The sequence below is a fragment of the Balaenoptera physalus genome, assembly GCF_965194825.1.
Source record: "Balaenoptera physalus genome assembly, chromosome: 14".
Taxonomy (NCBI): domain Eukaryota; kingdom Metazoa; phylum Chordata; class Mammalia; order Artiodactyla; family Balaenopteridae; genus Balaenoptera; species Balaenoptera physalus.
The window spans coordinates 68,969,929-68,984,248 of record NC_138893.1 but is presented as its reverse complement, the minus strand read 5'-3'; the positions used below and the strand labels follow the sequence as shown (position 1 = coordinate 68,984,248).

At 41.9% G+C, this 14,320-nt stretch overlaps 1 long non-coding RNA gene across 1 annotated transcript in view; it reads right to left on the bottom strand.

Moving 5' to 3' along the window:
• Window positions 1–14,320, bottom strand: part of LOC309642401 — a 332,470-nt gene that overhangs the window by 22,721 nt on the left and 295,429 nt on the right. Inside the window, exon 4 of the long non-coding RNA XR_014253161.1 lies at window positions 4,687–4,882. This is a non-coding gene — a long non-coding RNA (uncharacterized lncRNA). The remainder of the gene's footprint in view (window positions 1–4,686; window positions 4,883–14,320) is intronic.

The window sequence follows — 14,320 nt, the reverse complement described above, 5'->3', positions numbered from 1 at the left end:
AGATTTATCTATATAGAGAGACTATATATAAACTATATATATATTTATATATAAAATCTATCATTTAAGTATATCTTTAATTATGTATCTATATACTATATGTATGCACACACCTATGTGTATATCTATATCTATTTATATCTCTCTTTAGAGATCTATTGAGATGCCTCAATGAGATATTCAAATACTGGCCATACAACAAACAGTAGTTCCTCTTTTCTTTTCTCCTCAGCTCTCCATCCCGTTAGCTAACCAGCAATACAGCTTTAAAAAAAATATATCCTTCTTTCTTCCTTTTCCAAGTTTCTCTTGTTATTTATTGACAGTATCCCTTGCTATTGGCAACTCATCTTTCCCATCTCCTAGGCATCATTCATTCCAGTGCAATCAATTCAAAAAATTTATTTTGCAAAATCCTGGGTCACACACTAGACTATTTTTGACACTCATTATCTCCTTTCATTTCATAGGCTATTTACTCAGCCTGCAGTTCTGAAAACTGTTTCTTTCTCTATCATTACTGCTAAAATTATGTCAAGAGCCATTTAATAGAACCAGCTTTCCCTTTCCACACTCACCCAATTCTTACTTCTCTTCCCTAATTTCCATCCAACCTCTGCCAAATCACTCTGTATTTTCATATTATTGTCTGAATCCCTCACTGCTCACTCTGAATGTTTTTAGATTTAAAATATTCTGCCTTCTCTCAAGTCCTGTCCTAAGGGCTGGCTACATAATTTGTAGGGCCCAGGGAAAAATGAAAACGGGAGTCCCTTGTTCAGAAAACAGGAAAAGGAGTACAGTTAAAAACGAAAAACTATAAGGTTTTCCTTTGAAAATATTTTATTACTCAGAGAATGTAATGGGGCAATAGTGACATTATTTACTCTCAAAATGACATGACATAACATAGCCTAAAAGGAACAGGGAAGCCTCCAGGCACTGTCTCCATGCTCTCCTGAAACCATGGCCACTTTAGCCAGCGCTGTTGCTTTTGCTGCAGCCACCACTGCCACCACTGTCAGTCTAGGCCCAGGTCCCCAGAAATAACAACCCCCTTAGGGCCCTGCAGTGTCCCACACGGCTCCAGGCAGAGCTGGGCAGCCAAGCTGATGGCTGGGCGTGCAAGGCGTCCACTGCCCATGGTGCACACTGGCTTGGCAGGTGCGTGCGCACGTGGGGCCGCCCAGCGCAGGCTCCTCTACTCAGGCGCGTGCTCCAGGGTCACATCAGACTTCATTTACGAAACGCAAGTCCAAAGATGAAATTATTAAGGATTTCAAGATGGCCACAGAAGAACATTAAACCAAGTGTGGGGCCCTTCTGAGAAGGAGGCTCAGGTGATGGTACTGCTTGCATGCCCATGAAGCTGGTCATACCTGGGGTGTCTGTCCCTCTGCTGTGGGCTCCCATGAGAGCAGGGAGAATCTAGCCGTGCTGTGTCTAGGATGGACAGAGTCTCAACTAGCATACCTTACTTTCTTTCTGACTTCCAAATTACAGTTAAGAGAGGCTCAGGACCTAAGTATTCAAAGTTTACACCAGCATAGACTCTTTTTAGCGATGTGAACTGCCAACATTGTTTATCTTATATTGTCAACAATATAATTTGAGAGAAAAAATTACTTTAGTAACTTATATAGTTACTGATTTTAAGAATAGATTTCTTTTAACACTTAAGAAGTTCCCAAGTGGTATTTACTAGTCAATTTATATATTTTTCTAAATGACCCTGGTTATGTTTTTCTTTTTTTTAATTGAGGTATAGTTGATGTACATTAGTGGTCCCCAACCTTTTTGGCACCAGGGACTGGTTTCAAGGAAGACAGTTTTTCCACGGACAAGGGCGTGGGGGTGGGGGGGTGAGGATGGTTCAAGCAGTAATGTGAGCGATGGGGAGCAATGGGGAGCGGCAGATGAAGCTTCGCTCGTTTGCCTGCCATTCACCTCCTGCTGTGTGGCCCGGTTCCTAACAGGCCAAGGACCAGTCCTCAGCCTGGGGGTTGGGGAACCCTGATATACAATATTATATAAGTTTCAGGTGTACAACATAGTGATTCACAATTTTTAAAGGTTATAGTCCATTTATAGTTATTATAATATATTGGCTATATTCCCTGTGTTGTACTATATATCCTTGTAGCTTATTTATTTTATACATAGTAGATTGCCCCTCCCCCCTTCCCTCTCTGTACTGGTAACCACTAGTTTGTTCTCCATATCTGTGAGTCTGTTTCTTTTTTGTTATATTCACTAGTATGTTTTATTTTTTAGATTCCACATATATGTGACATCACACAGTATTTGTCTTTCTCTGTCTGACTTATTTCACTTAACATAATACCTTCCAAATCCATCCATGTTGTTGCAAATGGCAAAATTTCAATGGCTGAATAGTATTCCATTGTGTGTGTGTGCTTGTGTATGTATGTGTGTGTGTGTGTGTGTGTGTGTGTGTGTGTGTATATATATATATATATGTATTTATATATATATATCACCTTCTTTATCCATTCATCCATCAGTGGACACTTAGGTTGGTTCCATATTTGGCAATTGTAACCAATGCTGCTGTGAATATAGGGGTGCATTATCTTTTCAAGTTAGTAATTTCTTTTCTTTTCTTTTCTTTTTTTGGGTAAATACCCAGGAGTGGAATTGCTGGGTCTTATAGGTAGTTCTATTTTTAGTTTTTTGAGAAACCTCCATACCGTTTTGCATAGTGGCTGTACCAATTTACATTCCCGCCAACAGTGTATGAGGGTTCCCTTTTCTCCACATCCTCATCATTTGTTGTTTGAACTTCAGAGTACCTTCTGCACACACACAGTTTTTCCAATATCAGCATCGGATTGTTTCTAGCCTTGGATACTTCATGCCCTCAAATGTTTTTCCCTTTTGCCTCTCAAAGTAACCAGCACTTTGGAGCTTAAGCTCAGGGACAGAGGTGAAAACTGAAAAGGTGGCTCATCAATTGGCCAAGGCCCATTGGAGTGTTTCTCTGAAGTATCAGCCTCCAGCAAGACAAAGGCTATGATGATGACTGTGCTCTTTCTGGTCCCCCTGCCCTGTATCCTGTAGGCAGTCCACCCAGCTAAGGGTTTCTAAAGAGAAGTGGTGCAATCTCACAAGGTTCTGTGTTTGGGCTTTGGGGGCCACCTTGTCACTGTAAATATCCAGGACTTGGTGTGTTCTCTGCAGTCCCTGTCTGACTGACTATATGCCAAATCCTCTCTCCTGTGAGTAATCAGCTGGGAGATCTGGTTCTGCTTGAAATGAAGATTCCTTGGGCTAATAATCATGTGCAGCAGCCTCTAGATCCCAGTAGGAATGGCAATTCCTTCTCACCCTGCCAGATGGAAAGCAGGAGGATTCATTTTGCAAGCCTTCATTGAAGAGTGTGAAGAAAAGAGGATGTGCTGTGGAGTCACACTAACTCAGGAGCCACCACTTATTAATTATGACTTTGGCCAAAACTTTCAACTTCTTTAAGCCATGTTTTTGGTTTTTTTTTAATCATTTGTAAGATGTGAATAATAATATTTTCCTTTTGGCATCATATAAAGGTTAAGTTTAATGCATGTAGGAATTCCTAGCAGAGAGGCTGGCACATGGATGAAAATTGATAAATAGTAGCTACTATTTTTTATGCAAAGAAATAAACAAGTGATCATAAAGAATGTTAAGAATCACATTGTCTAATCTTCACACTTTATTTTTTTCCCTCACGCAAGGACACGGAGTCCTATAATCTCTATACATTCTAATTACTAAAGACGTTTTCTTTGTTTTCTTCTTATTGTAGGAATTGAATGCTTTTTTTTCCTTAGAGAGCTCCAACCTGGTAGCCTAAATCACGTTTGTTCCTCATTTCAGGCATAATGGGGTAGACCTGCTGAGGCCATTTTGTATATTTCCATTTCAAGAGGATGGAGAGTAGGAATGTGGTAACTTGGAGCAAGTGTGGTGGTCCAGTGTGGCCCGGAGAGGTGGTTCTGAGTACAGTATGGTGGACTCTCTCTAGATTGGCCTGTACTACCTGAACTAAAGAGACAGGAGTTCAAAAAATACGGAGACCTATTTCATGTGAGAACTGGAGATTGAGGAGGAACCCTCATTGGAGTCCAGTACAATAGTGTTGCATGAGGAGTGGTCAGAAGTACTTTTGCCAAATCAGCTGTTGGGGCATGCTGAAATGTCAGAGAAAAGTGCGAAAGGGTTTGAAATGGAAGCTAGAAAGGATTATTCACTGCCCTGTCACTGAACCCTCTGGTTTACCTCTACCTTTCACTGCCTTTTAGATGTTTTACAATTGTGAAAAACTGATAATAATGCAAATGATTCTTGTCTATAGAAATACAAAGTAACTGTGTTCAGTGGAATGCAATTATTGCCCTATGGATATTCCCATTTTGCATCCAAGTTAATTTTAACATCTCTTGTCTTCCTATGAATGAGTGGTACTTTAAATTCACCTTTGAACCAGTTGAAAGAAACATCTTACACATACTCATTGCATTATTATTATTCCAACACTATTATACTTATATTATTAATAAGTAAAAATATAATACTTGACAAGTGTTCTTTTAATAAATATCTGTATGAGAGACTTGGTTAGAGCCTCTTTAAAATAATCTTTTAACAGTTTGGGACATCCTTCACTGAGATGCCCAGTGGACTCACCTGACAGAGGCAGGTACGATGCCTTTGGCTTGCCCCTGGTTTGAATCCTGTTCCCATTCAGTGGCTAGACAGTGTCCTCATTGCTACTTGGAGGCATGTAAGGATTTCTTGCCCAAGCGTGAAAATAGAAGGTCTCCCTTCCCCTCCAAGCTCTGCTAAGACTTTCCTCTGCCCTTCCTGTCCTCTGGCATCCTACCTGTGGGGGGAGCAAGAGGAGAGAAAAAATAATGTTGTACATCCCTCAGTTCACCTGGGTCTCTGATGTCCACCAGGAACTAACCAAGGTCACTGCACACACATTCATGAGGAGTGCTGTATCACTCACTGAAGACCGTTTGCACGTTCACTGGGGTAAGATAGATGGAAGACGGGTCAATGAGACTGAAGAACACTTTCTTTGGAGAAGGGGTAAACAAGACCCCCACAGCCAAACACACATCCCCACTGACTGCTCTCAAGGATGTGCAAGGGGGCGGACTGCTCTCCATCACCATTAATACTGAGCTCAGAGGGAAGAACAGGGCCATGTCCCCAGCCTCCCTCAGCAAGAGAATGGGGTCATGGGGGCCAGTGGCTGCTGTTCCCCCACTAAGAGATCCAGGGCCAGTGACTGCTCCCCTGCTTCTGAACTCAGGGCCTAGCCACCCCCCAACCTTCACATTCTACCTTTTTTGCCATACAAAGCTACTTGTCTCTGCCCTTTCCTGCAGAAAAAGTGGGAAATTTCTTACCACGTTAGGTCTGTTTAACACAACCCCCCAAGCCCCAGACTCCCACACACAGCTGTATAAAGTTCAAAACAGTGAGGGAACAGGGGGTCAGACTGACTGAACCAGGCCCTAGGGTTGGGACTTTATTTCTCACTTAGACAAGCTGTTGAATATTTTCGTAGTGGTTTTCCTATCATTTTTCCCCAGTGAAAGTTTTTGAAAAATCTTAGGTATTTCAAAAAGAGTTTAGTTTAGAAGGTGGAGATGAAGGAACCTTGAATGATGAGGGGCTTGTGAAACCCCTCTCGATCTCCCTCCAGCAACCAGGGAACCCTCTGGAAGCCTAAGCAAGCACTCTGTCCAGCCTGAGGCTGACCTCTTCCTTCTCGGAGCCCGAGTTCCTGGCACACCCTGAGCCTGGACCTCACCATGGCACGGACAGAGGACGCCTCTCTCCGGCACTCTCCTATTGGAAGGAACAAATGCATTTGGAAAGAAAGAATCTCCTTGGTAACAAGAAGTAGAGACCATTTTCTCAAGAGGATGTTTAATATGAGAACTACTGGAGCTTCTGAGACTGGATAGAAACATTTCTTTGAGTGAAACCTCCTTCATGGGGGGGATGGAGGGGGACTTTATGGTTGCTGTTGAGACACATGCCCAAAGAGAGAGCAAGGGTCAGCAGGGAAGTCCCCTGCCTCCCCAGCACCCACGCTGCCCCTGGGCAGATCCTGGAGGGGTCCCAGGCCCCCAGGATGTGGAAGGAGGATTCCTCAGCCACAGCTGTTGATTTTGGGATCTCACAGTTTTCCTGGCCTACCTGCCTCTGCCTTTTATCTGCCTCTTTCTGCTCTCCAAAAATACAAGCATTGGAGCCTGCGTGAATGTGGCACTTACCTTTTCTTGGCTCAGGGGTGAGCCAGCTACAGGATTTTTCATGTGGGAGACCCAGAAGTCACATGATTAACACCAGGCATCAGGAAGAAAACCACAGGAAGGGAGAGAGGAGGCAGCAGCCGTGCTTATTCCACTCAAGCGCCAAGCCCCAGACCCCGCGCTCGCCCCACCCCTCCTTTTCATCACAGCTCACCCAGAACCACGAGGCGGGCAAGGCAACACCTCCTACGTCAGACAGTCACAAGTTCTTGGTTTTCCTCGCTTTGGGAAGAGTCCAGTTAGTCTGCACCATAAGCCAAGGGAATAGTGATGATGCACTTGAAAGGAAGGTTGACATCCTATCATGGAGGCTGTGATTGCCCAGGACAGCTCAGCCCATCACTGGGGTCTCCCAACTGCTCTTCTGGGCAACTTGCATCTGCACGTTCCATCCACTCACACTTAATTTCACATTGTTAAGGTTAACGTTCATTTTCTCACTTTATTTATTTATACTTGACATTGTATCCTGATGTCTGTGTGCCTAGTGCTATTCTAAGCAGTTTGGAAATATTAACTCAATGAATTCCCCTCTACCCGCTTGACACAGGTGCTATCCATGTACCGCTGGACTGAGTACCAGTCACACAACTGGCTCCCACGGTCTGTGCTCTCATGAGCCCTGCTGGGCCCCCCTCCTCTCTGCCTCCAGCCCAGCTCTGCGAGCCCTCGCTCATCCCCCTTCCCCGTACTCCCTCCATGGACTCTTCTCTCACTGCCCAGAGCTCCACTAATTCCTTTGATTCATTGTGTGAATGATGGTCCGGTGCCAGGCCCTGTGTTCAAGCTGGAGACCCCACCTTGAGCTGTTCTGACACGGTTGATGCCTGATGAGCTCACAGTCCAGAGAAAAAAGCAGATGAGTATTCAGCTGTCACCATCCCCTGAGGTACACTCAGCCCCATAGGTAACCCATGGACACCTTCATTAGAATTAGAACAAGATGCCCCTTACCCATTGTTGCAAACTGTTTTTGTTTTTGTTTTTTGCTATTGAGTTGTATAAGTTCTTAATATATTTTGGATATTAACCCCTTATCAGATATATGATTTGCAAATATTTTCTCCCTTTCTGTAAGTTGCCTTTTCATTTTGTTCATCATCTCCTTTGCCTTTTAGTTTGATGTAGTCCCACTTGTTTATTTTTTATTTTGTTGTTTGTGCTTTAGGTGTCATATCCAAAAACTCATTAAGACCCACGTCAAGGAGCTTTTCCCTTATGTTTTCTTCTAGGAGTTTTACAGTTTCATGTCTTACATTTTAGGCTTTAATCCATTTCAAGTTAATTTTTATGAAAAGATATTTTTCCAGAGAAGATATTCAAATGGCCAACAGGTACATAAAAAGGTGCTCAACATTACTGATCATCAGGAAAAAACAAATCTAAACCACTAAACCACAATAAGATATCACCTCACACCTGTTAGAATGGCTATTATCAAAAAGACAAGAGATAAATACTGGTGAGGATGTGGAGAATCCTTGTGCACTGTTGCTGGGAATGTAAACTGGTGCAGCCACGATGGAAAATAGTATGGAGGCTCCTCAAAAGATTAAAAATAGAACTACCACATGATCCAACAATTCCACTTCTGGATATGTATCTGATGGAAATGAAATCACTATGTTGAAGAGATATCTGCAACCCTATGTTCATTGCAGCATTATTTACAATAGCCAAGACATGGAAATAATGTAAATATCCATTGACAGATGAATGGATAAAGCCATAAAAAAAGAAGGATATCCTGCCATTTGCAACAACACAGACAGACCTAGAGGACATTATGCTAAGTGAAGTAAGCCAGACAGAGACAAATACCGTATGATCTCACTTACATGTGGAATCTAAAAAAAGGCTAAACTCATAGAAGGAGAGATTAGATTTGTGGTTACCAGAGGCGGGGGATAGGAGGTGGGGGAATCAGATGAAGATGGTGGAAAGGCGCAAACTTTCAGTTATAAGATAAGTAAATACTGGGGATATAACTTAAAACATGATGACTACAGTTAACACCGCTGTATGGTGTATTTAAAAGTTGCTAAGAGAACAGATCCTATAAGTTCTCATTACAAGGGAAAAAGATTTTTTTTGTAACTCTATGGGTAATGGATGTTAACTAAATTATTGTGGTAATCATTTTGTAATATATGTAAGTCAAGTCATTACGCTGCCCACCTTCAACTTATATAGTGCTGTGTGTCAATCAAATCTCAATAAAACTGGGGTGGGGGAACCACCAACAACAAGATGCCCCTTGCTCCAGACATGTAACTACCATCCATGGAAAATGAGTCGTATTACAATATGTATCTATAATGACTCAATGTGAATTGTGTTCTGTGCACAGTCTCCACAGCTAGATGTGGAGACCCCAGGAAGGGACATGGGGTCAGAGGGGCTCATCCAAGCCTGCAGAAGGGTCAGCAAGGCTTCTCACTGGAGGTTGAGATTTGAAGGTGGAGTGAGCAAGGGAGAAGGAGAGATATGGGGAAAGTCTCCCCTGCAGAGGGAACCGTATGTGAGGAAAGGGGTCAGGGCTCTGCGTGGTGCAACGTACCCATTCCTTCATCTTAACCATGACTGAGTGTTCTATGTTCTGTCCACACATGAGCTTGAAGAGACAAAAATCAATAAGGAGCATTTATGTGAATATGATCATGTAAATACTGTACATGACGGAATACATAGGGTTCGGGGCAAAGGTTTCAATCCCTGGGACACTATGAGGAGACTGTTTCTAGCGTTGGACCTGAAATTGGAAGGAGAGGCCTATCTGCCTCCAAAATCACCGAGTTATTCTGCCTTCCAGTCCTCCAGGATGTGCTGGTTTCAAAAGTAAATACACAAGAATATTAAAAAAAATTTTTTTTAAGCAACGTTAGATATTTCTTGTCCCAAAATGCTTACCACCACCATCCTTCACTGTGTGCCTGACATTCCTAGACATCTGGCTAGGATGACTCAGAGAACCCCAAAAAGAGCTGCCCACAGCCAGGAGCCTGCAGCCCTGGGTACCCCGGGAGCATCCCCCAGCAGTCAGAGGAAAACATCTCTCTCATGTTGACAGGGGCATATGCTGGGGGCATGTGCAAGATTGGAGGGAAGAACGGAGAGGACCCAGCCCCTCCTCGGTGGCCACTTTCTTCTCTGGCCACTGTGGATCTCAAATAACTTTTCTTGGCCCTTTTAGGACGTGGATACACAAACTAGTGCTGCTCCCCTCTTCCCTCCACTCACTTTCCCTCTCTCTAAGCTCATTTCATGCTGGCTCCCATGCCTGGCAGGACACTTAAACATCTGGGCATTTTTCACCTCCCACCCTCTCTGACTCCCTCTTCTATCTCTCCCACGTGATAGGGAAAAGTAGGTAGCAAACTCATTCCCTTCTTTACTCTGATCCCCTTTCATGACGCATGCATGCAAGAAAAGTGGAGGGAGGATTCCAACACCTACACAGATAATTCAGGTCTGAAACTGTTGGTTAGTTTTCTAATGGAAAGACACAAGAATCTAATTGCTCAAGCTCTTATTTCGTGTTGCCTGATTTTCAACTCCGAAAGTCTAGAGCTGTAAAAGATACACAAGATTACCTATTATACTCCCCCCAACCTCCATGTTACAGATGAAGAGATTAAATTGAGAATAGAGAGAGAAAGGACACCTTTAACTGCCCCATTATGGGCTGAATTGTGTTTCTCCCTCCAAAATTCATGTTGAAGTCCTAAACCCCCAGTACTTCAGAATGTAACCTTACTTGGAGACAGGGTCTTTACAGAGATGAGTAAGTTAAAATGAGGTCATTAGGGTGGGCCTTAGTCCAGTATGACTGGTGTTCTCATAAAAAGGTGAAATTTGGACACTGACAGCACAGAGGGAAGACCATGTGAAGATACAGGGAGAAGACCTCCACCTACAAGCCAAGGAGAGAGGCCTCAGAAGAAACTAAACCTGCCGACTCCTTGATCTCAGATTTCCAACTTCCAAGAATGTGAGAAAATAAAGTTCTGCTGTTTAAGTCTCCCAGTCTGTGCCTTTTGTTCGAGCAGCCCTAGCTAACTAAGACACCCGATATTACACAGCAGGAGGTGGCAGGTGGGGAAACTCTGGCCTGTCTCAGTTCTCTGCTCTGCCCACTGTCTGAGGCTTCTGCCCACTCAGTCTCATTCTCACCTTGATGCATTTCTCTCCTCTCCAGGAGAGCACCTGGCTTTGAATGTTTGGATCCTGAAAGATTAGTGTGTAGTTACTCAGGTAGAGAAAGGGAATAATATGTAAAGGAAAGAAAAAGACACCAGCAACATTGTGGGGGAACTGCCAGACTGGTAGTGGGGTCATTAGGAGCAGCTGGAAGAGACCTAAGGAAAACTCAGGGAGGGTCTAGAGATCAGGGTTGGGCCCTAGAGCATCTGGTCTCTCAGGTAAGGATCTCCCACTTTATCCTATGAACAGAGGATGCCCTGAAAGATTTTAGACAGGGAGTGACAAGGCCAGATTTAGTCTCAGACAGTTTGTTCTGGCAACAGAGGAGACCTGGACTGTTGGATGGAGACCAAAAGCAGAAAAACCACAAGAGGACTGCGCCGATGGTCCCCGTGAAGGATGCTGGTGTTCTGCAGGCCTGGGCATACCATGTGAAGGAGAGCGAGCTGGGATGACTGCCTGTGGCCCTTCCCACTTCTCTGCTGCCCCCAGAGCTCCAAGGGGAGGGGTCCGAGGGAGGGCAGGTGTGTTCTGTAGCCAGTAAGCGCAGGAGGGGGAGCCCAGCCTCGGGACTATTTTCTAACTCTCAAAGCTAAAAGAGCAAAGCAGTTTGCAAAGTTTAAAGAGCATATGACCCAGCAACCCCACTTCTGGGTATACACCGAAAGAAAATGAAAACAGGATATTGAAAGGATATCTGCACTCCTATGTTTATTGCAGCAATATTTTCAATAGTCAAGATATAGAAACAGCCTAAGTAGCCACTGATGGATGAATGGATAAAGAAGATGTGAGACTATATATACATATGTACATACATATATATAATCTTTTGAAGGCACTCTGCTAAGTGAGATAATCATACAGAGAAAGACAAATAATGTATAATATCACTTATATGTGGAATCTAAAAAAGCTAAACTCATAGAAACAGAGAGCAGAAATGTGCTTACCAGGGGCTGGGGGGTGAATATTGGAGAGATGTTGTTTAAGGATACAAATTTGCAACTAGTAGATAATTACCTCATGGAGATGTACTGCATAGCATAGTGATTATAGACAACAAAATACTTATTATACATTTTAAGTTGCTAAGAGACTAGATCTTAATTCTTCTCACCACAAAAAAGAAATGATAAATATGTGACATGACAGAGCTGTTAGCTAACACTATGGTGTTAATCATATTACAATGTATAAATGTATCAAATCAACACACTGTATAACTTAAACCTATAATGTAATATGTCAATTATATCTCAATAAAAAGACAAAAGTTTTGGATTGTTTGTTTTTTTTTGATATTGAGCTCCATGAGCTGTTTGTATATTTTGGAGATTAATCCTTTGTCTGTTGTTTCATTTGCAAATATTTTCTCCCATTCTGAGGGTTGTCCTTTTGTCTTGTTTATGGTTTCTTTGCTGTGCAAAAGCTTTAAGTTTAATTAAGTCCCATTTGTTTATTTTTGTTTTTATTTCTGTTACTCTAGGAGGTGGGTCAAAAAAGATCTTGCTGTGGTTTATGTCAAAGAGTGTTTTTCCTATGTTTTCCTCTAAGAGCTTTATAGTGTCTGGTCTTACATTTAAGTCTTTAATCCATATGGAGTTTATCTTTGTGTATGGTGTTAAGTAGTGTTCTAATTTCATTCTTTTACATGTAGCTGTCCAGTTTTCCCAGCACCACTTATTGAAGAGGCTGTCTTTTCTCCATTGTACTTTCCTCCTTTGTCATAAATTAGGTGCCCATATGTGCATGGGTTTATCTCTGGGCATTCTATCCTGTATCACTGATCTATATTTCTGTTTTTGTGCCAGTACCATACTGTCTTGATTACTGTAGCTTTGTGGTATAGTTTGAAGTCAGGGAGCCTGATTCCTCCAATTCCATTTTTCTTTCTCAAGATTGTTTTGGCTATTCGGGGTCTTTTGTGTTTCCATACGAATTGTAAAATTTTTTGTTCTAATTCTGTGAAGAATGCCATTGGTAGTTTGACAGGGATTGCACTGAATCTGTAGATTGCTTTGGTCATGTACCACAGTGTTCACTGCAGCTCTATTTACAATAGCCAGGACATGGAAGCAACCTAAGTGTCCATCAACAGTTGAATGGATAATGAAGATGTGGCACACATATACAATGGAATATTACTCAGCCATAAAAAGAAATGAAACTGAGTTATTTGTACTGAGGTGGATGGACCTAGAGTCTGTCATACAGAGTGAAGTAAGTCAGAAAGAGAAAAACAAACACTGTATGCTAACACATATATATGGAATCTAAAAAAAAAAAAAAAAAAGGTTCCGAAGAACCTAGGGGCAGGACAGGAAAAAAGACGCAGAAATAGAGAATGGACTTGAGGACATGGGGAAGGGAAAGGGTAAGCTGGGACGAAGTGAGAGAGTGGCATGGACTTATAAATACTACCAAATGTAAAATTGATAGCTAGTGGGAAGCAGCTGCATAGCACAGGGAGATCAGCTCAGTGCTTTGTGACCACCAAGAGGGGTGGGATAGGGAGGGTGGGAGGGAGATGCAAGAGGGAGGAGATAGGGGGATATATGTATATGTATAGCTGATTCACTTTGTTATAAAGTAGAAACTAACACACCATTGTAAAGCAATTATACTCCAATAAAGATGTTAAAAAAAAAGTACAGTATAGTCAGTTTCACAATATTGATTTTTCCAATCCAAGAACATGGTATATTTCTCTATCTGTTTATGTCATCTTTGATTTCTTTCATCAGTGTTTAATAGTTTTCTGAGTACAAGTCTTTTGCCTCCTTAAGCAGGTTTATTCCTAGGTATTTTATTCTTTTTGTTGTGATGATTAATGGGATTGTTTCCTTAATTTCCCTTTCTGATTTTTCATTGTTGGTGTATAGGAATGCCAGAGACTTCTGTGCATTAATTTTGTATCCTGCAACCTTACCAAATTTATTGATTAGTTCTGGTAGTTCCTGGTGGCATCTTTAGGATTTGTTATGTATAGTATCATGTCATCCACAAACAGTGACAGTTTTACTTCTTCTTTTCCAGTTTGTATTCCTTTTATTTCTTTTTCTTCTCTGATTGCCATGGCTAGGACTTCCAAAACTGTGTTGAATAATAGTGGCGAGAGTGGACATCTTTGTCTTGTTCCTGATCTTAGTGGAAATGCTTTCAGGTTTTCACCATTGAGTATGATGCTTGCTGTGGATTTGTCATATATGGCCTTTAGTATGTCGAAATAGGGTCCCTCTATGCCAATTTTCTGGAGAGTTTTTATCATAAATGGGTGTTTAATTTTGTCAAAAGCTTTTTCTGCATCTATTGAGATGATCATGTGGTTTTTATTCCTTAATTTGCTAATGTGGTGTATCACATTGATTGATTTGCATATATTGAAGAATCCTTGCATACCTGGGATAAATCCCACTTGATCATGGTGTATGATCCTTTTCATGTGTTGTTGGATTGTGTTTGCTAGTATTTTGCTCAGGAGTTTTGCATCTATGTTCATCAGTGATATTGGTCTATAATTTTCTTTTTTTGTTTTATCTTTTCCTGGTTTTGGTATCAGGGTGATGGTGGCTTCGTAGAATGAATTTGGAAGTGTTCTTTCCTCTGTAATTTTTGGGAAGAGTCTGAGCAGGATTGGTGTTAGCTCTTCTCTAAATGTTTGATAGAATTAACCTGTGAAGTCATCTGGTCTTGGACTTTTGTTTGCTGGAAGATTTTCAATTACGGTTTCAACTTCATTACTTGTGATAAGTCTGTTTATATTTTCTAATTCTTCCTGGTTC